Source organism: Ceratotherium simum, chromosome 3 (assembly GCF_057802395.1).
Source record: "Ceratotherium simum simum isolate JZ-2026a chromosome 3, ASM5780239v1, whole genome shotgun sequence".
NCBI lineage: Eukaryota > Metazoa > Chordata > Mammalia > Perissodactyla > Rhinocerotidae > Ceratotherium > Ceratotherium simum.
In genome coordinates this window covers 41840682-41868158 of record NC_141902.1, presented here as the reverse complement: position 1 = coordinate 41868158, position 27477 = coordinate 41840682, and the positions used below count along the sequence as shown (strand labels likewise).

The window sequence follows — 27477 nt, the reverse complement described above, 5'->3', positions numbered from 1 at the left end:
AAATCCCTGCAGCAAGTTAACACTATTTCCCAGAGAGTTTAATCCTGTGTTGTAGAAGAATGCTTCCATATCCATAAATTCTTCTTTATCCAATGTTATATCTCACCCCTATTAATCCAGCATCCTTAGGATCCAATCCCATACATACACTCCGAGCTCCTGCCGATACATGTTGGCTAGATCCTGCAGCTCCTTTAGCATTTGGTCCATTTCCTCCCTTAGCAGCTAAGGAAAGTGCCAGGTTATATTGTTACTTGACCCTTGTAACTAGTCTGGTGGCCAGCAGGGGAGATGGGGGTTCATTATGGGGAGTGGGTGCATGTCGTCTTACAGGGTAAGGGCATCCATCATCTTCAAGGAGAGGAGGATCACTGGCATTTAATGGGAAGGAAAGGGCTACTTCTTCAGGCCCAGAGGGTCCAGGGGAATCTGAGGCTGATGGTTTTCAAGTTCATCAACCCAGATGAGATATCCCCATCTCCAGTTTCAGGGTCCTACTCCTTCCAATTCAAGACCCTAACCTTAGTGTAACAGACTTGGCATGGCGGAGAATTCACTCTTCTATGGAGTTTTGCTATTGTTATAAAGTCCTGGGCCTGATCTTCAACTTTTGCTGCCATCTGGCTCCAGGATTTGAAAGTCTACTTATATGCTGCCAAGGAGGCCCTTGGCTTTCACGTTCATCTTGAAGTGGAGGTTAATTGCCCTGAGTATTTCATTATTTTTTTCTCCAATGCTTCAACAGTATACAGCAAGAGCCATTTAATTTCATAGTCCTTATAATTACTGCTTCCCCTAAACATCTCAAAGACCTGAGTTATTACACCTTGCAGTACATTCCAAAGACTTGAGTTATTACACTTTGCAGTGCATTCCTTCCACTAGAGCCCTATCCCAGTTTGCCACCAGTGAAAGTTTTAACAATTGCACAGCTGCAGCATGCCAGGCACTTTCAATACTCCCCCTATTACCAGTGATGGGATCCTAGCCAGTCAGTGAGCTGTCATTGCTAGGACAGCAGGGCACCAACTTTCCTAGAAAGGATTCTCTAGGAAAAACAGATTCTGAGGCAGAGATTTGCACACAAAAAGCTTGTGGGAGGGTCCTTTCAGGAACAATACCTATAAGGAAGGGAAGGGAGTAGGATTGGGTAGAAGGAGATAAATTGAACTGCTTAGGAGTTGCATCAGAGGCTTTAGCTGATCCTGTGGGGAGCTCTGGAGCTACAAATGTCTCAAATAGAGGCAAGGGGCTAAGCCTTTGTACACCTGCATCAATTAATCATTGGATGCAGGCATCCCCCGAAAAGAGGTGTAAACTTAGGCAAGTTAGTGCCTTTCGGCAAGGAGCTCAGCTGTGTGAGCCATCAGCAGTCAACATACCCAGCAGTGAGGAGAATTAGCACCTCTGTCCTGAAGGAGGGATCTGGGCAGCAGACTACAACACCTACTACAGTTAGTTTCTGCTAACACCCAACAGATTCACAAGCCAAGAGAGGAAGTCATTTGGTTTAAAACTAAACTGGTTTGAGCTTGTTTTTCCAAAAAGGCCTTATGTGGTCTGTTGAGCATGCATTGTATATCCGCTTTAAATATTTACTATATTACAAAGACAAGAATGATGCCCTTAAAGATAGGGATGTAACTTCCCCCCATATTGGCATTTCTTTAAGGATAAGCATCTCTTCCTGGGAACTAAGGATTAATTACTGACCTGCTGTGCTCACCTTGTGACCACTCACCTGCTGACCACTGATCTGCCGTGCCAACTAAGCATCTCATGACAGTTGTAAAAGAGACATTCCTATCATACATGATGTATGCTCTTTGTTCCAAGACAGTATATAACCACTCTGTACACCCCATTTCTTTGGTGCCCTTCCTTCCTTGAGGAAGGAATGCCCTGGGCTAGTCCTCAGATCTGGCTCATAATAAACTCACCCCAATTTTGATTTATAGATTGATTATGGATTATTTGCGTCGACAAAGGAAACCTGGAGGTGGTCATGGGGAGGTGTTGGGTAGATATGTTGGTGGAGGTGGTGGAGGAATATGTGGAGATAAAATAAAAGATTAGGAATGGTTGATATACGAGGAGATTGAGGGGGAGATGTGGAACAATGAGAAGGAGTGACCATACTTGTGGGCAGTCCTGGCCTTTTGAATAAGCAGTGATTTTCATTCCCATCCCTGCCCCACCCCAACTCACACATACTTCAGCTATTTTTATCTCATTATTGTTTCATTCCTTTGGTTCTTGAAGATTTCTTCATAAAATGAAAATACCCATGGGAAGCATTCAGCTTCCATCAATTAACATTTTAATTACCAATTAAGCCAGTATGTAAAAGCCAAATCTTAAAGGAAATAGGGTGCAGTAGTCAGTTTTATATGTCAGCTTGGCTAGAGTATAGTCCTCAGTTATTCAATCAAACAGTAATTTAGGTGTTACAGTGAAGCTATTTTGTAAATTTGAATTAAATCCATAATCAGTAGACCTGAAGTAAGAGAGATTATCCTAGATAGTCTGGATGGGCCTGATTCAATGAGTTAAAAGGTTTTAAGAGCAGAACTGAAGATTCTCTGAAGAAAAAGAAATTCCTGTGTGGATAACAGCTTCAGCTGGTGCCCAAGAGTCCCAGTCTGCCCCTCCTGATGGCCTACCCTATCAGCGTGCCTTGCCAGTGACCACAATGGTGTAAGCCAATTCCCTGTGATAAATCTCTTATTATATATCTCTTACTGGTCCTGTTTCTCTGGTTGAACCCTGACTGAGGGTTGGGGGCTGGGCTGGGAGAGGCTTGTGCACAGAGGAATAAAGGAAGAGGAGCAGGCACCAAGGGCAGTGCTGACAGAGGAGCTGATTTGACAATTCTGTAAGGCAGGCTTTATTTGGGAAAATAAAAGAAAGGCCGGAAAAGACAGGAGCCAGAGGACACTGAGAGTTCAGAGTAAAGAAAGGTAGAAAAGGTGGGGAGATTGTACCACAAACTCACTCTTCTTCAGCAGCTTTAGTTATTGGCAGCAGCAGGGGTGGAGAGGGAGTATTGACTTTCTAATGGAACCTAGTATCTGCAGATTGCATGAAAGTTATTCCTCAGAACAGCACAAGCTCACTTTGGCTTCTTTGTGCATTCTATTCTTTTGTGTAATCAGAGAGGCAAATACATACCTTTGCAACTAATGCTTCTAGACTCATCTGCAAAGTTAAAGGCATCTGGGGAAAAAAAGAGCAGAGAGGGAATTGGGTTCCTTCCATATCTAAAGTGCTTCCCCAAATACCATGAATAATTTTGGCAAATTTTCCAGAGACCAGTAGGTATTCTAAACTAAGTGTGTATTTGAATAACCCGACAGCAAAATTATAATCTAAGGTAGGAAAAAATAGGATGTTTGGATAAATACACACCTAAATAAGCAAGTTAGTAAAAAAAGATGGCAATGTATATGAGCTTTGAAAGTGATGGTGCTCAAGGCAGGCCACCCCAAGATGCACCACTCTGGTATGTGGATTATTTCGAGCTGAAGACAATAAAGACTCAGAAGACTTAGGAAGAACATTTGAGTTTTCCCTCCCAAACCGCCTAAAGAGTTTCACATAGAAGATCTGTTTCAGGAAGGAGTCAGTATCATATGATGGCTGTAGTATAATGTAAAATAAGATGCTGCAATAGGAAAGATAGGAAAGGCACCAAGCCCATTTTATCAAAATTTCTGTCTCTCCCTGGCCGTATTCTCTATAGGTGGCCCTGAAAAGAGTTGTCAGAAAAACATTTGCATTTCTATCTCCATGTGAACTGTCTTCTTCCCCTCTGAAATCCCAAACCACTAGCCCCCAACACCTTCCACGCCTTTAGCTACAATACTTAAGCAAGCAGCTTAGACAGAATGACGAGCTCCTCATTTCTGATTTTCTCCCATGTATACATGTTATTAAAGTTGGTATTATTTTCTCCTGCTAACCTGTCTTTTAATTATTTGGCCAGCCATAAGAACCTTAAGGGAAAGGGCGGAGGGGGATTCTCGATCTTCCCCGACAAAAGAAATAAGAAAATGACCCTTGACTATGGTCAAGCCTTCAAGGAACTCTAAGGAGGCAACTACATGGGCATGATAAAAACCAGGAATAAGCAAAAAGTTAGAGACCAGAAAAGGACAGACTTAAAACTGTACCAAAAATTAAAGGAGTCAGCAATTGGATAAGAAATATAAAAAATAAGCTAGCAGGCTAGAATTTTTCAAATACAAATTACATGAAAAAGAAGTAAGTTGAAATAAATTAGAAAATCTTTGTAGTAAAAATTTCTTCCGAAAGGAACAAACTATTAATATGTGTATCAATAACATGGATGAAGCTCAAAAACATTATGCTGAGTGAAAGAAGCCTACACTAAAGAGTATATACTCTGTGATTCCTTTTACATAAAATTCTAGAACAGGAAAGACTGATCTATGGTAGAAACTAATCAAAGCAGTGGTTAGTTCTGGGGGTAAGGACAGGGATTGACTGACTGGAATAGGTATGAGGGAACTTTCTAGGGCAATTATTAGTCATTAGAAAGAAAGAAATTACATGCAAGTTAGAACTATAATGAATTACTCCAATGAAAACTATGCACAAGAATAGACCTATAAATCAATGGAATAGAATTGAGAGTTCAGAAATAAACCCACACATTTGTGGTCAATTGCTTTTCCACAAAAGGACCAACAAAATTCAATGGGAAAAGAATAGCCTTTTTAACAAATGATGCTAGGACACGTGGCTAACCACATGCAAAAGAATCAGTTTGGACCCTTACCTCACACCATACACAAAAATTAACTCAAAGCAGGTTATAGACCTACATGTAAGAGCTAAAGCTATAAAACTCTTAGAAGGAAATATAGGTTTAAATATTTGTGACTTTGGATCAGGCAATGATTTCTTAGATACAACCCCAAAAAAAGAAAAATAGATAAAGTGGAATTCATCAAAATTAAATGAAAACAAAATTAACAACACTAAACGTTGGTGAGGATGAAGAGTGATCCTTCATACTTTCCTAATGGAGATATAAAAAGGCATAAAAACTTTGTATAACTGGCAGTTTCTTACCAAGTTAAACATATATCTATCGCAGCAATTCCACTCCTAGGTACTTACCTAAGAGAAATGATGAATACCTATGAATATTCTCACAAAACTCTTTTTGTGCAGAATGTTGTTGACTCAGTAGTCCCAGTGCACAGAAGTTCCTCAGCAAGAAGACAGCAAGGAAGTTCTGGTGCTGCCTATTTGAGGGCAGAGTTAAAGCTAAGCGTCCCTTTTTGGAAATCTTTATCTTTAACTACCCAGCTACCAAGAATGGTTAGAAAACATTTTTGAAAAAAAAGACAAAGTGATATTTATTGAGTACTTAGTATATGACAGGCACTGTGTTACATGGTTAATCTCATTTAGGCCCCAGCAGAACCCTAGAAGTGAATATATAATGATAAGATTGTCTTCATTTTACAAATGGAATAACTAAAGCTCAAAGAGGTTAGCAATGTGCCCATGATCACCCAAGCAAATACACGATTGTACATGCCATAGTTAAAAGCAGTGAATCTGTTTCATTTATCTTTGGGTTTTCAATGTCTAGAATATATTGATTGTATAAATGAATGAATGAACTAACTAATGAATGGTAGAAACACTTGACTGTCTGACCTCAGAGGACACACAAGTATCTCTGTTCTACACTAACTCCAACTAACAGCCCTATTTTTAAAACACAAATTTATAATTCAAGGTTTGTTTGTTTTACGTATAGACACTATAGAGCTTTAGCTTTGACAAGCCAGTGAAATTTTTCTTTCAAAATCCTAAAATGCTAGCAGGATCCCTGAAATTAACTTACTGGAAATGAAACAAACAAAAATGTAGTAATTACTTGAAGAAGTCAGTAGTAATTACTGTCCTACTCTATCAGCTGGGTAAATGCACATGATCGTAGCAGAGGCATTTACGATACCCATATTAGTTAAGGTAAATAATACTAGCTGCTATAATAGATGCACCCTAGAATCTCCAAGTCTTAACCAAATGAGAGTTTACTTCTCTTTCATCATAAAGTTCTGTGGAGGTCAGCAGGTTGTGGGGGCTCTGCTCCACATGGTCAATCAGAGGCCCAGGCTCCTTCATTGTATGTCTGTGCCTTCCTCTAGATGCTCAGAGTACTCTCTATTTACCTGAGAGATTGGAAAAGTGAGGATTACTTGTACTTTTTATGGGGTGGGCATAGACATGGCACATATCACTTTGTTTATGTTTTATTGGCCAGAGGCCCCACCTAACTGCAAGCTATATGCCCAAGGAAGAGGACAAGGATATTGACAAGAATGAGCAGTCTGAGGAGAAACACCCCAAACTGGGAGTAAAAACCCTTCAAAACCCAACAAAAAAGGGATGTTAAGCCTAACATGACATCTAGAATATGATATAGCTGTTTAAAACAGACCAGATAACTACTGATAAAATGAAAATATCAAATAAAATTAAATTATAAAGGAGAAGAAAATAATAAGTATAAATGGATCACAACCAGGTAAAAATATAGGTATATTTATTGTTAATAATCAAAAGGATTAGAATTTTTTTTATATCTAAAGTTCAGCACAAAGAAAGGAAAAAAAAAGGAGTAAAGGAAGATAAACTGGCTCCATAATTGTGCTTAATCTGCCCAAAAGTTGGGCTGAAATGGAGATAACAGGAGTCAATGTTCCCTATTCTGGTTAGTGATTGCTGTGTAACAAACCACCCCAAAACAATTTTATGGGTCATGAATTTAAGCAGGATTAGGCTGGAGAAATCTGTTCCATGAGGCATTGATGGAGGATAGTTGGCATTCATCTGGCAGATGGAGTGGTCTGGAGGGTCCAATATGGCTTCATTCATACATCTAGTATCTTGGCTAAAAGACAGACTAAGTGGGGACTGTTGACTAGAGCATCAACACAGTGGCCTCAGGGTAGTTGGACTTCTTACATAACAGCAGGATTCTTGGAGAGCAAGGGTAGCTATACTTACATCAGACAAAATAGACTTTAAATAAAACACTGTCACAAGAGACAAAGAGGGCCCGCCCCGTGGCTTAGTGGTTAAGTGCATGCGCTCCACTACTGGCAGCCCGGGTTCGGATCCCAGGCACGCACCGACGCACCGCTTCTCCGGCCATGCGGAGGCCACATCCCACATGCAGCAACTAGAAGGATGTGCAGCTATGACATACAACTATCTACTGGGGCTTTGGGGGAAAAATAAATAAATAAATAAATAAATAAATAAACAAACAAACAAACAAGAGACAAAGAAGGACATTATATAATGAGGAGAGTCACTACATCAGGAAGATATAACAATTATAAATACAAATGTACCCAACATCAGAGCACCTAAATATATCAAAGTAAACTGACAAAACTGAAGGGAAAAATAAATAGCAATATAATAATAGAAGAAGACTTCAATACCTCACTTTCAATAATAGACAAAACATCCAGATAGAAGATCAATAAGGAAACAGAGGACTTGAATAACACTATTGACCCAATGGACCTAAGAGATACATATAGAACATTCCACCCAACAGCAATGGAATACACATTCTTCTCAAAGGCACACAGATCTTTCTCCAGGTTAGATCATATGACAGGTCACAAAACAAGTCTTAACAAATATAAGAAGACTGAAATCACATCAAGTATCTTTTCCAACCACAAAGGAATAAAACTGGAAATCAACAGCAAAAGGAAAACTGGAAAATTCACAAATATGTGCAAATTAAACAACACACTCTTGAACAACCATTGGGTCAAAGAATAAATCAAAAAGAAAATTAGAAAATGAAAACACACCATACTAACACTTACAGGATGCAGCAAAAGCAGTACTAAAAGAGAATTTAATAGCAATAAATGCCTATATTTAAAAAAAAAAAAAAAGGAGGCCAGCCCGGCGGTGTGGTGGTTAAGTTCACGCACTCCACTTCAGTGGCCTGTGGTTTGCAGGTTTGGATCGCAGGAGCAGACCTACACACCGCTTATCAAGCCATGCTGTGGCAGTGCCCCACATACGAAACAGACGAAGACGGGCACAGATGTTAGCTCAGGGCTAATCTTCCTCAGCAAAAAAAAAAAAAAAAAAAAGATATCAAATAAACCTAATTTTACACCTCAAAGAACTAGAAAAAGAAGAGCAAACTAAGCACAAAGTTAGCAACAGGATGGAAATAACAAAAATTAGAGCAGAAATAAATGAAATAGGAAACAGAAAAGCAATAAGAAAATCAATAAAACTAAGAGTAGATTTTTTGAAAAGAAATAAAATTGGCAAACCCTTAGATAGACTAAGTAAGATAAAAAGAGAAGACTCAAATAAATAAACTCATAAATGGAAGAAGAGACATTACAACTGATGCCACATAAATAAGAAGGATCATAAAAGACTGTTACGAACAATTATATACCAACAAACTGGATAAACTAGAAGAAATGAATAAACTCCTAGAAACATAAAACCTACCAAGACTAAATCATGAAGAAATAGAAAGTCTGAACAGATCTGTAACTAGTACGAAGATTGAGTCAATAATCAAAAACCTCGCAACAAAGAAAACCCCAGGACCAGATGGCTAGTCTAGTGAATTCCACCAAACATTTAAAGAAGAATTAACACTAATTCTTCTCAAACTCTTCCAAAAAATTAAAGAGGAGGGAACACTTCCAAACTCGTTTTATTAGGCCAGCATTACTGATAACAAAGACATCACAAGAAAGAAAATTACAAGCCAATATCCCTGATGAATATAGATGCAAAAACCTTCAATAAAATACTGGCAAACTGAATCCAACAGCACATTAAAAGGATCACATACCATGACCAAGTGGGATTTATCCCTGGGATGCAAGGATGGTTCAACATGTGAAAATCACTTAATGTGATATGCCACATTAACAGAATATAGGATAAAAATCACATGATAATCTCACTAGATGCAGAAAAATCATTTGACAAAATTCAACACCATTTCACAATAAAAAACTCTCGGGCCAGCCCCGGTGGCCTAGTGGTTAAGTTTGGCACACTCTGCTTTGGTGGCCCAGGTTCAGTTCCTGGGCGTGGACCTACACCACTCATCTGTCAGTGGCCATGTTGTGACAGCGGCTCACATATGAAAAAAAGAGGAAGATTGGCAGCAGGTGTTAGCTCAGGGGCAAATCTTCCTCAGCGGGAAAAAAAAACTCTCAACAAAGTAGGAATAGAAAAAAATTACCTCAACATAATAAAGGCCATATATGAAAAACCCACAGCAAACATCATACTCAACAATGAAAAACTGAAAGTTTTTCCTTTAAGATCAGGACCAAGACAAGGATATCCACTCTCACCACTTTTATTCAACATAGTACTGGAGGTCCTGGCCAGAGCAATTAGGCAAAAAAGGAAATAAAAGACATCCAAATCAGAACAGAAGAAGTAAAATTTTCCCTATTTTCAGATGATATAACCTTATATACAGAAAACCCTAAAAACTTCATTAAAAAAAAACTGTTATAACTAATAAACGAGTTCAATAGAGTTGTAGGATACAAAATCAACATATGAAAATCAGTTGCATTTCTGTACACTAACAATGAACTATCGGAAAAGGAAATTAGGAAAACAATCCCATTTACAACAGCACCAAAAAGAATAAAATAGCTAGGAATAAACTTAACTAAGGAGGTGACAGACTTGTATACTGCAAACTACAAAAGAGTGATGAAAGATATTAAACAAGATATCTCATATTCATGAATATTGTTCATATTGTTAAAATGTCCATACCACCCAAAGCAATCCACAGATTCAATACAATTCCTATCAAAATCCCAATGACATTTTTTACAGAAATAGAAAAAATTCTAAAATTCATATGGAGTCACAAAAGACCATGAATAGCTAAATCAATCTTGAGAAAGAACAAAGCTACAGGCATCACACTTCCTTGTGTCAAAATATACTACAAAGCTACAGTAATCAAAACAGTATGGTGCTGGCATAACGACAGACATATAGACCAATGGAACAGAATAGAGAGTTGATACATACACAGTCAACTGATCTTTGACAAGGATGCCAAGAATACACATGGAGAATGGATAGTCTCTTCAACAAATGTTTTTGGGAAAACTGGATATCCACATGCAAAAAAATGAAATTGGACCCTTATCTTACACTTTACACAAAAATCAACTCAAAATACATTAAAGACTTAAATGTAAGATCTGAAACTAGAAAACTCCTAGAAGAAGACATAGGGAGAAGCTTCATGAAATTGGTCTTTGCAATGATTTCATGGATATGACACCAAAAACATAGGGTTCAAAAACGAAAACAAACAAATGGGACTACATCAAACTAGAAAGTTTCTGCACAGCAAAGGAAACCATCAATAATCATAGGTTGAAAAGGCAACCTCTGGAGTAGGAAAAAATATTTGCAAACCAAATATCTGATAAGGGGTTCATCTCCAAAATATATCAGGACCTCCTAGAACTCAATAGTAAAAAGCTAATAGTAAAATAGTAAAAAGCTAATCATCTGATTTAAAAAATGGGCTAAGGACTTCAATAGACAGTTCTCCAAAGAAAACATACAAATGGCCAACAGGTATACGAAAAAATGTTCAACGGCACTAATCATCATGGAAATGCAAATCAAAACCACAATGAGATATCACCTCACACCTGTCAGGATGGCTATTATCAAAAATATAAAAGATAACAAGCATTGGTGAGATTGTAGAGAAGTTGAAACTTGCACACAACTGATGGGAATACAAAATGGTACAACTGCTATGGAAAACAGTTTGGAGGTTCCTGAAAAAATTAAAAATAGAACTGCCACATGATCCAGCAATCTCACTTCCGGGAATTTATCTAAAAGAATTGAAATCAGGATCTCAAAGTTATTAGGACTTCTATGTAATAGTTCTAATAATTATCTAATAAGTTCATTGCAAAGCAATGATGTTCACAATAGCAAAGATGTAGAAACAAATGTCCAATGACAGATAAATGGATAAAGAAAATGTGGTGCATACATACGGTGGAATACTATTTTGCCTTTAAAAAGAAGGAAATTCTGCAATATGCAACAACATGGATGAACCTTGAAGACATTATGCTAAGTGAAATAGGCCAGTCACAGAAAGACAAATACTGCATGATTCCACTTATATCAGGTATCTAAAATAGTCAAATTCATATAATCAGAGTGGAATGGTGGTTGCCAGGTGCTGGGGGTAAAGGAATGGGAAGTTACTAATCAACAGGCAGAAAGTTTCAGTTAAGCAAGAGGATTAAGCTCCAATTGGCAGCCTGTCAGCTGGGTGGCTCCCAGAGGTCTGACGCGTGGCGGGGAAGCCCTGAAAGAGAGTGGCAGGCTGAGCCCTCCTCAGCCACTCCATGCCTGGCTGGAATCTGTAGACTCAGGCCAGCGTCCAGGTACTGGGCCTCAGCTCAGGCAGCCTGGGTCCTGCCCAGGACTTGGGGAATAGAACAAACATCTGGCTTTGATTAGAAGTCTCCATGGCAAGAGTGGTACTTGGTAGGCTCGGCATCTAAGTAAAGAAAATGTCTCATTTGTTAAGCAGTTGGTCTCTGATGAAAATAAAGCCCAATTAGCAAGTAAACTGTGTCCTCTGAAAGATGGACCATGGCCTGGGGAACCAGGCTCCTCTAGTGTAGGCCTTATCACACTGAAGCTGGGCATGATGCCTTCATGGCCAAGGATGGTCAAAAGCACATGGTCACATTACTTCAGATACAAGACTGTCACAACCTAAAATATACTCCAAAGGAAAAGCATAATGGACAAATGGCAGCCCTAACTGTAGGAGGAAAAACTGTATCACATTTCTGTAAATCTACATCCATATTGGAAATTTACTGAGAACTTGGATTGCTGCCAGAACAGAAAGTTAATATGTTTTGTGTAACACATAATGCTGTAATTAAGCAAGGCACTCCTCTTTTTGCTGCTCATTTTCACCCAGGACAGTATGTGAATGTCGCAGCAAAAACTATTGGTAAAGGTCTTCAAGACACCATGAAAAGATGGAGATTTAAAGGCAAGCCTCCTACTCACGGTCAAACAAAAACCCACAGGAGATCTGGAGCTATTTCAACCAGTGATGTTGCCAAAGTCTGGCCTGGAACTAAAATGCCTAGACAAATGGGAAGCAGAGATAGGACAGCATATGGACTTAAAGTGTTGAGAATAAACACAAAGCACAATATAATCTATGTAAATGGCTCTGTACGTGGACATAAAAATTGCTCAGTAACAACCAGAGATTCTGAACTGCCTGCATACAAGGATTTCTGTAAAAATCTACCATTCTTTATGTATTTTCCTGAGGGAGATAAAGAGGAACAATCAGAAAATTGGTATGATGAAAACATGTGTCAACCCCATGCACCTACTATTACATTTGCCTAGCCTCATTGGACATGGCAGAATCTCATCCATTCTGTGAGCTTTGATGAGCCAGAACAACAAGATAACCAGGAATTATATCCTCCTTTCTTAGTCACAACAATACCACACTTGTCATCTTTGTCAAGGGCATAAATATATCACTCATCCTCCAATTGAATTTTGTTAGAAAAATTACCACTTAAATCAGTTAAGTGGTTAGATTGGATATGCCAAATTTAGATGGGCCAGCAGTTTGCATATTAACAAAATCTTTGTAATTTGTGGGATTAATTCTTTTTTACTACATGTTTTCCAAGTTATCTTAAGGTGTTTATAAATTTAACGTTTTTTCTTTAAAAAAGGATGAGTAAGTTCTAGAGATCTGCTGTACAACATTGTACCTATAGTCAACAATAATATATTGAACACAAAAATTTGTTAAGAAGATAAATTTTATGTTGTGTTCTTTTCACAATAAAATAAAATACAAAAATAACTGAATTTTCAAAAGGATTCTAACACATATTAGGGTTAGTCAAGACCCCAAGTCCAGGACTCCAAATTGTGGGATGGATACCTTGTTACAATCATCAGATACTGGATTTGGGGACTTAAATCCCACACACTCTTGGTGACAATTGCTCAAAACCAAGCAGAGGAAGGAAATCTAACAATATAAAAAGAAACACGAATCAGACTTTTGGTCAGCTCTGTGGTGATGTTAAGACACAAGAGAGGAACAATTCAATTCACAAACTTCCCTTTTACAACAATACTAAGGAGCAGAGAACCAGTGAATTTCCTCACTACAACTCAGCGTAAGATCCTGACCATTGTACACAACACAGTACAATCACACATGCCTCTTCCAAGGTAGAAAAGAAAAGGGCAACACTCAGAATCACTGTAGCTTTGAACCTGCAGAATATTCCATATACATTCATATTCAAAGCGTGCTCCTTGAAAAAAATGAAACAGTATATGGAAGAGTAGAATGTAAATAATAAAAGTTTTTCTCTCCTCCTCACCTTGATACCACTTTGATATGTATCCCTATACTTTGATATCATTTTGATATGTATCCTCCCAGTTTGGTATGCACATATACCTACACACACACACACACACACACAAGCACATGCACACACACATATGATATTTGAAATAAATGGTATTATCCTAACCATACCATTCTGCAATTTTTTTCCTCTTACTTAAAATTGTATAGACGTACCTCATTTTTTCTATTAGCTGCATAGTATTACATATGACTATTTAAGCAATCACTCATTGATGGGATACTTTTCATTTTATTTCATTTCTTTTTTTCTATTTTTAAACGTCTTTATTTATAGAAGTAATACTTGCACATGTTTTAAAAGTTCAGACTGTTAAGAAGTGTCTGAAATGAGAAACAAAAATCTCCCACCACCCATCCCCACCAACCCCACCACTCCCACACCCATTATTCAGAGGTTTTATTAACAGTTTCTGTTTTAAGTTTTACTGTTGATTACCACTGAAACTGTATATAATGTATTTATACTTTTTCTTGGTTTATCAACTATAGATATTATCTATTAACTCCTCATGATGAAAAATTAGGAATGTCTGGTTCAAATCAGTAAATTCAGACATAGATGAAAATGAAACATGGCATTTGGTTATTGAACAATCTCAGCCTGCTGCTAATAATGAGTCATCTTTTGTGGTAACACAACTTGGTTGCTACAAATAATATTTTAATCATAGAAATACAGTAGTTTAGTAATAACTTGGATTTAGCTATAGATAACCTCCTCCAGGATACGGAATATCTCAGTTCACATCATGGTCCTGCTGCCAATTAGCTTTGTGACCCTAAACACATTACTTAACCTTTCGGTGCCCTAGTTTCTTATCTCTTCAAATAGGAATAATAACTATCTCACAGACCTGAAAGAGGATCAAATTAAATCATGCCTTTGAAAATGCTTTGTAAACCACAGAGGTATTATTAATACCTTTCCCTTTAGCCATCTCTGTCATTCCTGGAGCTGGTGCTGGGCAAACAAGGCAGACAGGTCAGGCCGCCAGGTCAGGAATCCTCGCCTTGTGCTCAGGTTTCGGCCCCTAAGAGATCTGAAAGAATGGTGGTGCCAGCAGGAGCGGAAGCTGAACCAGCAGTTGAGTTAGCAGGGTCTGTCACGTATCCCAAGGATAAGAGGTCCTAAACCAAAACCAAAAGCCGGAAGCAGAAGAAATAGATGCCTGTTGCCACTGGTGGTAGCAATAGAGGCACCAACCCCCTTGGAACAGGATTTAAGTGCCTGACATGGGGATGGGGAGTGTGATGGGAGAAGCCCATGGGTTAGGCATCAGATGTCTAAGTCTTTGAGACAGTCCCTGGAAGTAGATCCTGAGACAGAAGAGCAGAAGGGGAGAGAACAGCTCCTGGCTGCAGAGAGGAATGTGTCATTGCCCTAGGTTACTTCCACAACCCCAGGGCACAAGAGTCACATGAGAGAGCTCAGACCCAGAAGGCTCTGGAGCCCTCACTCTGCTCTCTTGAATTTAGCTTTCCTTATCTAAAAATGATCTCTCTTGCACTAGCTCATTCGTAGACTCATGAGGAAAGTTTGTTCTGTGATTATTCTAAACACTTCCATGAAAATACAGCTGCTAGAGCTCTCTTGTCAAGGGCAGCACTTCACAGTTCTGGAGTGCACGCCCTTGCTGTGAGTCAATAAGTCTGATTTTGTCAGACTACAGGCTTGTTCCTGGTGGTGTTGGGGTGGTTAGGCTTTAACCATGCTATGTGCCAGATAATGGACAGCTCTATCTGAGGGTTGGGATGGGGAGGGAAACACTGTGAGTGCCCCTCAAGATTTGAAATGAGAGAATAAGCTGTCCTGTAAGGTTATTCTAGAAAATGTTAAATGCAAAGGAGGGAATCAGTTATCTATCGGAGCAAAGGAGGAAGCTGTAAATGAGTAAATGAAGAGTTTGGGGACACTGAAAGATGCTCTGGGAGTATTCTTAGGGAGGTGGGACTATATTGAAGTTGTAATTTAGTAAGCAAAGATCAAATCAATTGTTTTTGGAGAAAGATGTGGAAACAGAAACAGATGGTTCAGTTATTTTGTATGGTTAATGGGGCAGTAATCTTTCGCGGTACACATTGGCATGTTACAAAAATGATAGTAATTATAGCAAGATAGTAGTGAGGTGAAACTCTGGATTTAGACAGAGTCCTAGAAGAGCACTGGACAAGGAGCTAGAAGATCAAGCTTCTATCTAGCCTAGGGCAGCTCAGGGAAAGCCAATGTCTTTTCAAGCAAGTCTGAGGGATGGGAGCCCTGCCAGGCCCCATCTCCTAGGTGGAGATAGATCTCCTTGGTGGAAATGACCCCAGAGCATGGAGCCATTATAAGCTTGGATCCTGTAGCTAACTCCCCTTGCTAGGATTCCAGGTGTACCCAGCATCAAATTAGCTTTCCATGCTGTATTCCTGGTTAAGGTAACTTGAACATCCAGGTAACTGGATTATTTTACTTCTCTCTGTAAATTATTGTCATTTTCTTTATATTTTTATTTTTTATTTTTTTTGGTGAGGAAGATTAGCCCTGAGCTAACATCCGATGTCAATCCTCCTCTTTTTGCTGAGGAAAATTAGCCCTAGGCTAACATTCTGCCCATCTTCCCCTACTTTATATGGGACGCCGCCACAGCATGGCTTGACAAGCAGTGCGTGGGTGCGTGCCCAGGATCCTAACCCACTAACCCTGGGCTGCTGCAGCGGAGTGTGCACACTTAATCACTACGCCACCAGCTGGCCCAATATATTTTTAGATTTTACATTAAGAAAATTTCAAACACACAGAAGTAGAGAAAATAGTATAACGAATATATATAACTTATATAATATACAATGAATAGTATAAAATACCCATTAACCAGATTCAATCATTATCAAAATTTTCCCATACTTGCTTCACTTTCCTGTACTTTCAAAAACTAAAATATTTTAAAGCAAATGCTAGACCCAAGTCATTTCACCTCCACTTACTTCAGTATGGATTTCTAAAATATATGTACACTTTCTTACATACCCACAATATTCTGCTTTGTAGTTATTAGTCTCTGTGAGCCAGGTTAATGAGAGGTGAATGCATTCTCAACAAAATCAACTTTCTGCTCTGATGCACAACGAACTCACTAAGGTAAATGCCACTGTGAGGACTCCTCTGGTCACCAAGTTCCCTCTGTCTGAACATGACTTTAATGATTGAACTACAACAATCCAGGTCCCCTCAGTTCTCACATGAGCAAATCCAAACATACTTGTGTACACATGCACACACTGTGCACACACAAATACATACACACAAAACTAAGGGTAAAATGAAGTAAACCCGTTCTGTACAGTAAAACAGTTGGTCACTGTAGCAAATCTGGCTATCAAGATAGGTAGGGACTCTATCTATACAGAGAACACAAAATGCAAAGGTAACATCTATGCTGGCACGGAAAAGAGTAAACAAGAACATCAGAGAGCTAGGAAAGTACCAGCTTGTTGGGAAGGGAACTGAAAACCATAGGCACCACCAATAGAGGCAGTATTTCATGCCAGGGCAAAATTCTGCTGGTTCCACTTCATGACTTCTATCTTGGTGTGGAAGAATCTCATTAATCTTCCCCTACCTTCCCCATCATACTCAGTGGTCTCCTCCTGACCCATGGGGCCAGGGCAGTGACTTCACAGGAAGTCCTTCTCTTCCCCTTCCTTTCTCTCCATCTTCTCTCTACCTCCACACCCCCTCCCCAAATGCCTCTTCCACTAACTCCCCAATGTCTTAATTTTAAAAACCCAGGACACACTTCTTTGGCCTAAGGCATGTTCAGCATGCAGCACAGTGTCTAGTATACAACCTCTAGTAAGGTCTGAATGTTTTTTGTCCCTCTAAAATCCACATGTTGGAATCCTAATGCCCAATGTGATGGTGTTAGAAGGTGGTGCCTTTGGGAGGTAATTAGGTCATGAGAGCGGAGCACTCATGAAGGGGATTAGTGCTCTTATAAAGGAGACTCCTTCCACCATGTGAGGACACAGAGAGAAGTTGCCGGCTATGCACCAGGAACAGAATCCTCAGCAGAACACGACCATGCTGGTGCCTTGATCTTGGACTTCTAAGCCTCCATAACTGTGAGAAATAAATTTCTGTTGTTTACATGCCACCCAGTCTGTGGCATTTTGTTATAGCAGCCCGAAAGGGCTAAGACATCCTGTTAAGAAATATTGGTTGAATCGATGGATGAATGATGAGTGGTTTAAATGAAAAGATAATACTTCAAGACCTACCTGAGTTCTGACAGAATTCTAACAGGACATTAAGGGACCATTCGCCAAAATGCGTAACCAGTCCTAACAACTGGCTGCTCACCCAAGAGATTAGAAAAGAATGGGACACACATGCCCTCCACACCACCGTTACCAACCACCAAGCATAAGAAGAGAGGAAAATGTCGGAGTGAAAAGATGATGAGCACTTGGCTGAGAGAAATCTGAACGCAAATCTTGACTCTACCATTTTCTAATTGTGTGACTTTGAACAAATTATTTTAAAAATTTCATTTGTCCCATGTACAAAATGGGGATAATAGTGTCTACTATGCAGGGTTGTTATAAGGATTAGATTAAATAATGTATGTAAGGTTCCTAGCCAAGTGCTTGATACATACTGGGCTCAAAATATCATAATTTTTATTACATGATATTATTTCTTATCATTAAGAAATCTCTGGAGGGAACCTAGGAGTTACAGTTTACTTGTGAAATAGGCAGGCTAAACACTTAAAATTAACATCAGAGAAGGATGGCAAGATGGAATCTTTAAGGAGAAAACTTGACTAATTTATTTAATTTTTAAGGAAGTAAATAACACATAGATAAAAGGGAACTGCTTAATCTTATCCACCTTGAGACCTTAAGAGAACCTTGGACAGATTTCCAAAGGAGAGGCTGAAATAAAAGTCGCAGGAGATTGGAATGTTTTGTGAGGCAATAAGGAACTAGCTCAGAAGCAAAAACAATGGGTGGAGCCTGTCGAGTCCAGTGGGGGAGGGCATGAGAGAGCCCAAGTGACAGCTCCTGGGAAGGCAGCAGATGTATGAAGGGCGTGATAGTCACGTTTCTAATTTTGGATTTCTCAGAGAGGAAACAGTGCCCTTCTCATCAGGAAGGTGGGGTCTTGTGCGCTTAGGGAATCTGGGCAAGTGGTACTTAGGCGTCAGGCAACCATGGAATTGACATCAACGAGAGGAAGGGGGGAAGGGGACTAACATTAATCTAAGTGACTGGGGCAAGCCATGTGTGAAGGTAAAGGAGTGAAGAAAAGCATTCCAAATAAGGCAACTGCACATACAACGGCTGTGGTCAGAGCCCCAAACAATGCAAGTTCAGAGTGGCTACAGCTAAGAGTGGCTGAGCTGAGGGTGCGGAAGAAGGTGGAGACACAGCCAGATTTCCATCCTGAAAAGTCCAAGGTATTTTAACAGGAGGCACTGGGAGGCTTGGGCAGCCACAAACAGAACATTCTGGTGGGTTCTGGGACCCCAGTTACTCCCCAGCTATATGAGGACAGTCAGGCTGTTTAAATGTTGCTGCCTTAATAGTACATTGGGAAGTGGGGATTAATGGAACCAAGTAAAGAGCCTCAAGCATCTGTATGGGAGGGGCTCACTAAGATGTGTGCAAATGATCTGGAGGAGGGAGTATGCAGTAAAATCTCTAATGACACTTTCAACTAGTGATGAGTCTAGATCAGGGTCAGCAAACTATAGCCCACAAGCCAAATTCAGCCTGTGCCTGTTTGGTGCAGCCCATGAGCTAAGAGCAGTTTTTACATTTTTATAAGGTTGGAAAAAAAATCCAAAGGAGACTAATATTTTGTGATACATGAAAATTATATGAAATTCACATTTCAGTGTCTATAAACACGGTTTTATGGGAACACAGCCATACTTATTCATTTACTATTGTCTCTGGCTGCCTTCACAACACAATGGCAGAGTTAAATAACTACGACTGACAATGAGTATTGCTGCAAAGCTGAAATTATTACCTGGCCCTTTATAGAAAAAGTTTGCTGATCCTTGGGCTAGTCAGAAGAGCCTATAAATCTGACCATGTGGTCAGACAACTGACAAATGAGCTTTAGTGGGAACAAGTGCAAAGTAATACACTTTGGGATAAAAATATCCAAACAATTTATAAAATGAAGACAGGGCTCTGAGCTGTGAGGTCACAACTCAGTACTAAGCACAACTGGGAGGACTAAAGGTAGCAAGAATAATATTAAGTGAATTTCCTGCCCTAGACTATGAAAATCAGTACACAACAGATGGAGTCAGTTATCTGCACACTTCACCTGATGGGGGCCTGGGGAATGATTTCAGGAAGACTAGACTAAAATTCAACTGAGAAGAAAAGCTATATTATTTTGCACTTTCACTTAAAAATTAAATATAGATATAGATATCAACAGTCTGCATGTAATCTAGGGAAAAATTAGTGGTAAAGATTTAGAATTTATGATGTATATACAGGACTATGGGGGGATGGGATATCATCTACACTTTGTCTTATTCAACACTATAGCTCCAGTGCCTAATTCAATGACTGGCATATGATAGGCATTCAAATAATATTTGTTGAAGAAAAGAAAGAAGGAAGGAGGGGGAGAGGAGGAAAACTTTTCCCTTCTAGGTTCTTTGGCAAGTCTAATAATTAAATTGATATGTCAACGCAAGTAATCCATAATCAATCTATAAATCAAAATTTGGGTGAGTTTATTATGAGCCAAATTTGAGGACCACATAGCCCAGGGCCTTCCTTCCCCAAGGAAGGAAGGGCACCAAAGAAGTAGGGTATACAGCATAGTTATATGCCAACAAAGAGCATGTATCACATAGGATTGCAATGTCCCTTTTACAATAGTCACGAGATTGCCCTGTCAGCATAGCGATTGATGGACACAACAGGTATCAGGTCCGTTGTCCCCAGTTGGATGAGCACAGCAATCAAATCCTAGCCTAGGGAGAAATGCTTATCCTTAAGGAAGTGCCAATGTGGGGGAAGTTGCATCCTTATCTTAAGGGCATTTGTTCTTGTCTCCGGGACATAGTAAAGCAGATATACAATGCATGTTCAAAGGTGACAGGCCCTTTTGGAAAAACAAGCTCATGCCGAATTAGTTTTATACCAAATGGCTTCCTCATATGCTCCAATATATCCTATTGCTTGCCATTTATTTATTAGATAAAAGACAGATTAACAGGAGAAACAGAAATTTATTTATTTATTTTTTTAAGATTTTATTTATTTATTTTTCCCCCCCAAAGCCCCAGTAGATAGTTGTATGTCATAGTTGCACATCTTTCTAGTTGCTGTATGTGGGACACGGCCTCAGCATGGCTGGAGAAGCGGTGTGTTGGTGCGCGCCCGGGATCCGAACCCAGGCCGCCAGCAGCGGAGCGCACACACTTAACCACTAAGCCATGGGGCCAGCCCAAGAGAAACAGAAATTTAATTTTGTATGTATAGGAGCCCCAAATATATGAGGCTCAAAGAAGTGACCAAAGCAGGCAGCTTTTATACCTGTTAGACAAAGAAACAATAAATTTGTGAAAAACTGACAGGACAAAGACATTGCGGCTTGGGGTAGTAAATTAATGAGGAAGTAACGAGATTTGTTTATATAGCCTTCTCGGCCTTGTATTCCCAATCTCTGGTGATAAGAGTGCCTTCTACCCTCCTGTCATGGGGAGGATACCTTCACATGGGAGATGTACTTCCTGTTTTCAGGGAGACGAATGAGGGTCAGAGTGTCCATCTTGTACTGGCTGTTTCTCAGTTAACTTTAATTCAAAATAATCAATATGCCAAAGAGGTATATTTTGGGGTGGCGTATTCTGCTCCCCTTCAGAAGGAAGGAAGGAAAGGAGGGAAGGAGGGAGAAGGAAGAGGAAGGGAGGGAGGGAAGGAGGGATATGGGGTAGAATCCACAGGGTTTGAAGACTGAACGGAGGTTAGTCAAATGCTGAGGATGAGGAAGAGCACCCCAGCAGAGAAACAGTAGCACAGGAGGCCAGGAGCAGCCGTGAGTCCTGGAAACAACGCCATTTAAAACTCCGGGTCACCTTTGCTCTAGCTCTACCGTAACTTGATTTCTCATATCACTGGTCCTGTGAAAGGGCCATCTAAGGGAACAGGAAAGGTGAATTCCCAAGGATAATTAGGGTATCAACCACAGAGTAATTTACTCAGTCCCTCGGGGTAGTTGCTTAGCATACACTGATTTCCCCAGCCTGATCCTCAGAGGTGGTTTCCACACCTGCAAAGCTACAGAACTGACCTAAGACCTTGGTGGCTCTAAAAGGGTCATGGTGCCTTGGGGACCCTACCTAGGTGTGGCTGGCCTCCATCTCAGATACCTCTGACCTCTTCCGTTTCAATGTAACAGGAGTCACGTCCAGAGAATTCCCTGAGAACACTCAGTACAATGCGCTGCAGGGCCCAAAAGGAACAAGGTGTCCTTCCCAGGTAAGATTCGCTCCCTGCCCAGCAAAGACCCAGCCAATATCAGGGTTCCAGAATCTATTTTTGCTGCGAGGTAAACTCATCCTAGTAAACTGAAAGTCCCATGTCCTGGGAACTCCCTCCATCTCAAGCAAACCGGGATAGTTGGTTATCTGTCAGACAGGTTCTTCCTTTACAATGGGCCTCTTATCCTACTGTTCCCCAGACCTCACCTGGGCCTGCTCCAGAGTGTCTTCTGCCTCAAGCCCACCAGTCAGAATATGCAGATTGGCTCCTTCTGGGTCAGAAGAGGTGACAGCATGGGCTGGGTGGGTCACTGGGGACAGGGTTAGGATCAGAGGAGACCAGGAGATTGAGGAGAAGGGGTTCCCAAGGAACCTCAGCTGTTGGAGTTGGATCAAAGACTCTGGTCTTTTATCTAGAGTCTGTATGTGCTTCTGTGCATACAGTGAGGATTAAACAGTACCTGGTATCAGGAAAAGCTTTCAACATTTACAATGTTTGGAGATAAAGAAGAACTACTAAAGGGAAGCCTGCTTTAAACCCTATTTTCAAGTGGGCAGAATGTGAGTTATTAAAATATAAATAATAAAGAGGAGAATAAAACTTCGTTGGTCAGTATAAAGCAGCTGTAATAATTGTAGTAATTTATATCTAATTACCATGTGGCATAGTGATTACGAGGCATTATTGTGTCAAATAAATCATACACTAAGATCTTTGTGATTAGGGTACTAAATTCTGCTCAGTCATGTGTGCTCTGGTATTTAGTTTTAAACCATTAAAGATAATTTAGGTTGGCCTAGTCTTGAGTTTTTTGCTGCAGGGAATACAGGGAGTTAAAAGGCAGGCGAACTTGTTACATTTGGTTCTGGAAGGACCAATCCAAAGATACTTTTTAAAAAAAAATTAGTGCCATCTTTATTTATAAAAGAATTCTCAGAAAAACTCAAAGCGCTTTGCAGATTTTAATCTAATTAATCCTTACTATGACCCCAGGAGGGAGTTCTTACACAATGGCCTTCATTGTTTAAAGCCGCCAGTTGTCAGAGGCCACAAAAGAGTCACTTTGTCTGCAGTTGCTTCTCTGTCCTGGCTTTATTCATAAAATTTATAATGTTCTTTGAAATAAGTCTAGTATAAATATAAACTGACTATTAGTGTCTTAATAATCTCCATTTGTGGTGAGACACATTAATCTCACCACTAAGAATTTCTTAGAAATGACTTTATACACCAGCTTAAAGAAATAGAAATGTTTGTTAGAGGGGCATTCAAAGTTCTGGATGAACTCTCTACGATTAAAATATTTTCATATATTAATCCACACGTATTTACAGGGCTCCTGCTATGAGTTAGGTGCTATGAACACAAAGACAGCTTAGGATAGAAATAAAGTCGTCATAATAGTAATGTGTATGGTGGTGATCTAGAGGTCTGAGTCAGAACAAGTCATTAATAAACCAGGGACCGGAGTTGCGCATTGCTAAGAAGGGACAGATACAAGAGGAGGATGCTTGACCACCAGCATTTGCCTATACCCTTGCTTTGCATTTGGTTCAGGTGGCATGGTATTTATCTATTTATTTATGTATGTATGTACGTATGTAACATTGGTTATAACATTATATAAATTTCAGGGATACATCATTATATTTCGATTTCTGTGTAGATTACACCATGTTCATCACCCAAAGACTAATTACCATCCATCAGGCATGGTCTTTAATAGCTCTCTTTAGTATGTGGGTAAGAGAATGCTTTCACATACAAAATCTCATTGGATATGAAATAGGTAGCACAAATATTATTTCCCACTTTTCACAGATAAGAAAATGAGCTCCACAATAGCAAAGCTGCTGGGATCACAGTGGATGGATGGTAAAATTAGAAGCTGAAGCAGGTTCTCCAAGTTCTCATGTGAGCTCTTGTCTAAGATGAAGCATTCCCAAAGCACTTCCAAAGTCCACTTTCCACCCTCATCTTCAAACTCGCCAAGTCCAGCCGCCACCTCTAGACTCCAGTGCCGGAGTGCTTATTCCTTAAACCCCGCCCCACGTGGGACCTCCTATTCCTCTGCACATCAGCCAGACATGGTTAGAGAAATCCACAGGAATGTTTATTTTAAAAACAAAGGGAAGACAAATACAAAGGTGTGAAAACAATGCAATTAATCGAGTGCAGGTTTCAGCTCACAGTTTGTTTTGCCCGGCAGGGTAGATGGCCAGAGATCCTCTCCTCTATCTCCTCCCTGTCCAAGTAGGCAACTTACCTGACCTTGGGTATGTCTCTTATCTATTTTGGGTCCTTCCTCTCCTCCCCTGGGGGGGGGGGGGTGTTAAACTGAATCTCCAGCCTCTCTGTTAGCAGAGTAATTCATAGAAGGAAGAAGTGATTACACTCACCAGAGTTGTGTATCACATCACTAACCCTTGCCCGTCCGCATCCAACAGCTTTCATCCCTTCCCGAAAAAATAAGGGAAGATGTTCCAAAAACATCCTACAGCAACCTCCTGCAGCCACATACTGCTGCAATGGAGAAAGGAGTTCTCAGGATGGGGAATATGCAGCATTTGAATCTGTCAACTAAGTAGCACCTTTTCCCATATTTTGATTTAAACAACTTTCCCACTTTTTTTCCTTCACTTCCAAGGGGGATTTCACAGGATGATACGGAGGTCCCAAGGTGCTGGCAAATCTTTGATATGTGAAACAGGGGTCTCTCCTAGCACATCTCAAGGAGCTGGATGCATTTGTGCAATTCATTCCACTTGTGTGCAGAAAGAAACCAAGGGGACAGTGTAGAGTAATGGTTAAGAGCTGGAGCTCTGAAATCAAACTGCTCTGGAATGGAGTTCCTGCTCTCTTTGCCAGCTGTAGGACCCTGGCCAAGATAGTTACCCTCCCTGAGACTCCATGTCTTCATTTACTTAAAAAATAATAGCTGGCGTTGATTGAGCACACACTCTGTGCTAGGAACTATCTGTGCTAATTTTACACGATTTACATGCATTTTCGCATTTAATCCTTACCACAGCCCTGTGAAGTGGGGACTATTATCATCCCCATTTTATAGGTAAGAAAAATGAAGCACAAAGAGGTTAAATAGTTTGCCAGAGATTGTATGACTGTAAACGAAAACAGGATTCAAACACAGGCAGTCTTCCTCCAAGACCCATGCTTTGAATCGCTACCTTCTTCATAGTGATGTTGTAAGGATTAAACGAGCTCATGAAAGTCAGGTCCCCTGCATAGTGCCTGGCACTTCAACAAGCTTTAGGTAAATGTTAGCTGTAGCATTATTTTTAGCATTGTCATTCGTTCCAAGAGATATCTGGGCCAGGTTTTAACATAGGATATTTTGTGCCTAGTCCAGTTAACTGCCCCAAGGCATGTGTTTTGCAATTGACCTGAAAGGCCTCTGCTCCTACCTAAACAATCTGTGTACTATGGGTTACCTGGTTAAGAGATGGGCTAAATGGCTGGCAATCTGCCCATGCACAAAAGTTCTTCATACTGGAAAGAAGTATGAAGTGTCTTATAAAAGAATGGCATACTGAGCAATAGCTAGTAGAACTGTAGGCAGTACCCAGATGATAAATGGATTATGTTTCAAAAGTTCATTTGTCTATTGTTATAAACTCTGAATCCATAGAAATAAGGTTGCAAATGGTGGTTACATTCCAAGACTATTCACAGAAGTCTATTTATTTAGCCCATTTTAAAGCTCAATGACAGAAATCAACCCTCTAGCCCAAGGGCAGGCCTAGGCACAAGAGCCCATGTGATAAAAGAAGTAGAAAAGTGTCTTTCCTGGTACAGAGGAAAGTTGATCTAGAGTGTATTTGTTATCTCTTGCTGTGTAAGAAATTATCCCAAAACTTACCATATTAAGACAATAAACATTATTATCTCACAGTTTCTGTGGGGCATCTGGGAATAGCTTAGTTGGGTGGTTCTGCTCAGGATTTCTCGTGAGGTCAAGGTCACCTCACCTAGGCTGCAGCCATTTGAATGCTTAACTGGGGCTGGAGATCCATTTTCAACATGACTCACTCACATGGCTATAGGCAGCAGGCCTCAGTTCTTCATCACATGGGCCCCACCATGTGGCTGCTTGAGTTCCTCATGACGTGGTAGCTCCGGCTTTTCCCAGTGCAAGTGATCCATGAGTGACAACAAGAAGGCAGCTGCAATGCCTTTTATGACCTACTCTTATAGGTCATACACTGTCACTTCTGTCATAGTCTATTCATTATAGGCCATATGCTATTCATTAGGAGCAGCTCACACTCAATAGGAGGGGGAATTAAGCGCCACCTCTTGATGGGAACTGTATCACAGAATTTGTGGACATATCTTAAAATCACCATATAGTTTTTGTTGTCCTCCCATCACTCTCTCCAGGTACCCAGTGACACAAAATAATAAAAATAAATCGAGATTCAGAACCACAGTCCTTCCCAACAGAGCTTACTGTGAATACCCAAAACAATCCATGCTCTTGCCTCAACTTTTCTTGAAAACATCTATCCTCTTTCCTTAAATGGAATCTTATATGAAGAATTTATACTAAAGAGAGAGCAATCATATTCCCAAAATCTTTGCTTTATTCACTAGTATTTTTCATTAGTAAAATTTCAGGCAGTATAACAAACCGAAATGAAAAACAACAAATAACCTACTGGCAAACCAGGTGGATTAAAATATTTGAGGTTAGGAAAGCAACCCTCAGTAAGCTCTCTCTTTTCAGCTGATAATGACCTGAGTGCCCTGGTTACTGAATATTCTGGGTCTTGGGAACCATGGGATCCCTGATCTAGGTTTCCTAACCTGACTTCCCTGGCTGCAGCTCTGTAGGAATATGGTGGGCATTCAAAAGTGAGGGACTGCCCTGGAGTCCAAAAGCAATTGGTGCTCTAGTACCTGAGGTGTGCAAGATTCTCAAGTGATATCTTAATCTTCAGAGGAAAATGATGTTTCGTATGACTTTTTATTATATTCTTTTTGTATTTTTTAACTTGAAATTTGGTAATCCACGTAGACTGTTGTCAAAATACAACATTTATATAAATTGGATAAATAGGAGTTTGCAGGCAATTCAACTCCAAGTATGAGCTAGGGGCTTGATCTATGAGTTCTCCTGAGTGTTGTTGTTTTAAATCTCATTTGAGTCTTAAACCCATTAGAGAATATGATGAAAGCTAAAGAACTTATTCAAGAAAATACATATACCCACAAAATTTTGCACATAAATTTAAGGCCTCCTGAATCCCCTAAAACCTATCCAGGGAATCTGGATTAAGAATCTCTAAGACTTTCACGGGAGAAGGGGTGGGGGGAAGCTTACTGCCATTCCATTTTGCCATTAAAATTTAGATCCTAATCAGAAGCTACTATTCAGAACT

General features: G+C 39.9%; 1 pseudogene; it reads left to right on the top strand.

The window, feature by feature from the left end:
- Positions 1 to 11474: 11474 nt before the first annotated feature.
- Positions 11475 to 12510, top strand: LOC101404156 (large ribosomal subunit protein uL3m pseudogene; annotated as a pseudogene).
- The last annotated feature ends 14967 nt before the right edge of the window (positions 12511 to 27477 follow it).